Below are 3,951 nucleotides of genomic sequence, written 5' to 3'. Positions count from 1 at the left end.
CCCTTACTAAACCAGACATATTAAATCTGTCCATTTATGTTCTCTCCAACTTCCCCAAACAGAGAATATAAAGTTTAGGATCAAAATGTAAAGCTATCCGCTGCATGTTTTATCTGAAGAAATTATGTAAAAATGTGCTTTGGTTCCTATATATCTCCATTTAATTTTGAAATACTCTTTAAAAATTTGTTTAATCTCTCAAATATTCAAGTAAAATTGACAATTTAGGAAAGGCCCCATGTTTATTCTGTCACTTTGCCTAAATCCATTGCCAATATGGATATAAATACTTGAGTTTGAAAAGCATGGAAGTGGTAATTGACTTGCAAAAAGTACAAACCATGTGCTTTAGAAACTCATGGGAGAAAAATAATTACTTCTGACTGAAGATAATCAAGGCAAGCTTGGTGGAGGAAATATTATTTTCAATTGTGGCATCTCTGGCATAGATTTGAGCCATCCGTGCACATGTATCCTTGATCTGTGCAATGCTTCTCCCTTCCCAGGATTTCTGCACACATTTCAAGATAGCAGTTTGTATCCTTTTAGAGAAGGCCAAAGGATGGATATAACAAAGTGTGTGGTGTTGAATAATACAAGTCATATTTTTCGAGTAGGCAGACTGTTTGGCTGAATTGTGGCAGTGTGTCATGTCAGGCTAATAGATGGGCAGCCAGGATCCATAGATCCTTAGATGTCAAGGGTCTGGATGATAGAATGTTCCTATGATATGAGTCTTTGAAGAAAGACCCTTTATCCCATCACAGAACTCTGACTGCAGACCTTTTGTCTGTCTGCTTCATTAGGGGTTATGCAATTATCTACTTATTGCTCTGGTGGTATTATCAGGAAGTGATAGGTAAAAATATGGACCTATTAGTTTATAAGCAATTACAAAATGGAGATATTCTAATTCTATAATTGTTTCTTCATGTATTAACTTGAATAATGCCAGAGTTTTGCTTCCTCACCCATTTGATTACCTTATGAATTAACTAAATTCCCCAAGAAACCAAAGATTGAGGCAAAGTTTGCAACCTAAAGTGTTATTGGGAGATGCAATTTAATGACAGCCTGGGTGAAGGAAAAAGGAAGTAAGATAGTGAAGGAGGAAAAATAAATGCAAAGTAGAGTATAACTGAGCTAGCACAGCCTCACAAAAACACACAACTGGTTATTTGGTGCAAAGGATATCTGCTGGAGGACTGATGTGAAGCATTGCATCTTGCAAAAGTCCACTGGGGCAGAATGGAAGCAAATCTATCTGCTGATAACTCCCTATAGCCTTTCTTTCATTTGTCAAAGTTCACTTCAGGAGGTGTTAACTCCACTAACCTCCCAGACTGAGCTGTCAAGATTCCTGGGGCAGCTTTTGGGGAAATCAGATCCCATGCACAAATGCTAAACATTTTATCTGGGCCCAGAGTAGTTGTAGGGGCTGGCATTTTTGTGCTTACCCCCTCAGGTTAAACCTTAGCAGCAGAGCTGCTGCCGCCCTATAGCATCAAGTTGGAGAGCTGTCATGTTCAGAGACCAACGCTGACCTCAGGAGAGGCTGAGGCAGTTGGCAGTGTTAGAGAAAACAGGCAATGATGATGGTGGTGGTGGCGTCCCTTGAAGAAGTGCCCAAGCCTTGTAGGCAGGTGGAGCTGTGCAAATATAGGGGGATACATAAATTCAGTTTTATATGTGTCAGATTAAAGAAGACATGGTAAATGCTTGACTATTTCCCTTTCACACCATTTTTCCTTTTGGCCAGTGAGAACTTCTTCAAGTTGCTTGTTTGCTTTCTGATGCAATGGTATCTTGTACATTTCCTACCTCAGACATGGAATGAGTCATTTCTCAGAAAGCCCTAGTTCTGGTGGGGATTATATTCAGAGACACAATTTGGGTGCTGTGGGAGAAGTAGCAGAATACTGAAGGTAAATCTAAGTGCTCAGAAAATTTGTTAAATAAAAAGATTTTTAAAGATAGGAAAATTTATTTTTCAACAAGAAAACCAAGATTTTGAGAAAAACACATAATGGAGATAAGTAGATATTCAAACTTAGTGAAAAATTATAATATTTACATTTATGACTTCTCAGACACCTATGTAAAGACTTCTTAAAGAACCCTTTTTTATTCAGTTGATCAACATTTTTCTAGAAATTATGTTAGGCCCTCTGAGTGCTTATTAAGTTTTCAAAAGTACACATGGGTCACAAGAATGGAAGCTTGCAGCCAGCCAGTGATCTGTGTACCTTTGGTACTGAAGTCTCACCTAGTAGGTCTTAAGTTGATGTGTGAAGGCTTGTAGATAAGTTTTATGATTGATCTGTTGGTATAGGGATTTTCATGGGAAGCTTAAGATAAGATCTTACAAGTGAGACACTGTAGACAGTGTCACATTACTTATATTAGGATAAATCTAAGCTTCAGTGAAAAGGACATTCTAAATGTGACTTTACTAATGATGATAAGAACCATGATTATGTTAAAAGTTTTTCTTTTTCACATAGTAGTTTTGAAATGAGTGCTGCAGGTCACTGGACCCTCACCTGAGGGCCCAGTTTCATTAAATTTATGACTCTAACATCTCCTCCCCAGTGTATCTCAAACTTAATGTGCACATGAATCTCCTAGCAATCTAGTTAAAATGCAGATTGTTTTAGTAGGCCTGGAGTAGGAACTGAGATTCTGCATTTGAACACAGAAAGAGCCTGCAGAGGCTTTTAAGTCAGTCATAAAACAAAGTAAAGCAAGTTGGCTATGAAGATGCCCTGTGATTTTGCTCACCATTATTCAATGTTTCCATGCTGCCACCATCAGAACAAACAACAGTGAAATTTTGACCAGACCTACACATACACAATGAGACATCCTTTGAGATAAAGATTTTGTCACCTGGTTATTGCATTTCTCATACATGGATTGCATCTTGTCACAGAGGTAATGATCCCCTATATATGAACAATGTACTACATGCAGAGGTTAGGAGATTGCCAGATTTTGGAGACCTGGAGATTGCTGCTTCTAAAACAAATACTTTGTCACATTAATGTGTTTTTTTCTATTTACTCAACCCACCTTTCACAAGGTATATAAACTATAATCTACTTAAGGATGGGTGGCACAGATGACCAGAACTTTCTCCCTGGTACTGCTTCTCCAGGTTAGTCCTCATCCCTGACTCTGAAAATAAATCTCCTTTATTCACCTTTTCTCATCACAGTGGTGACTCTTACTTCCAGATGATACAATACTGCTGCTCCCTGACCACACCGGAATAGCAGACCTACAGGCATTGTCACTGTTTGCATTGTCAAACCTGAATCACTGCCACATTTAGGTCTAATCTGCAGCAAAGGCAAGGTTATCCCTTTGGAGGAGATCACTTTGATATCTTAAATCCCAGACTTGGATGTGGCACAGATCACTTTGGCTCATGTTCTTTGGACAAAATCTTTGTTACATAGCTACACCTAACTGGAAGTATATCTGGGAAGTGTAATCTTGCAGGGCAGCCATGTTCACAGCCACAATTCTATTATGTGGAAGAACAGGGAGCAGATGTTGGCAGACAACTCGCAGTCCTTGCCACATTACTCTATCTAAAGTCCCCTCATGGACCTCACAGAAACCTCACCTTATAAGGCAAGGGGTACTCAGACAAGTGTCCAGGATGCTTTCCAGACCTGTACTTCACAGCATTCTTTCCTCTAGCATATTTGTGAGAAATTCCACTCCTAGAATTTCCTGAGTACACAGTAGCCTATTTAGGAAAGAACGGATGAATAAATTTTCTTTTTCTATCTTTATGACCGTGGAAGTGAACAAGATAGTTAGATTATAACTCTTTTAGATTCTGCTTGTTTAATGCTTCCTGTTTTGTTTTTTTTAAAGATTTATTTATTTTTGTATACAAGGCCTGGGTATAGGCCAGAGGTGCGGGGGAGGGTGAGAGGA

The sequence above is a fragment of the Talpa europaea genome, assembly GCF_964194135.1.
Source record: "Talpa europaea genome assembly, chromosome: 2".
NCBI lineage: Eukaryota > Metazoa > Chordata > Mammalia > Eulipotyphla > Talpidae > Talpa > Talpa europaea.
Note: the sequence above shows the minus strand (reverse complement) of the source record.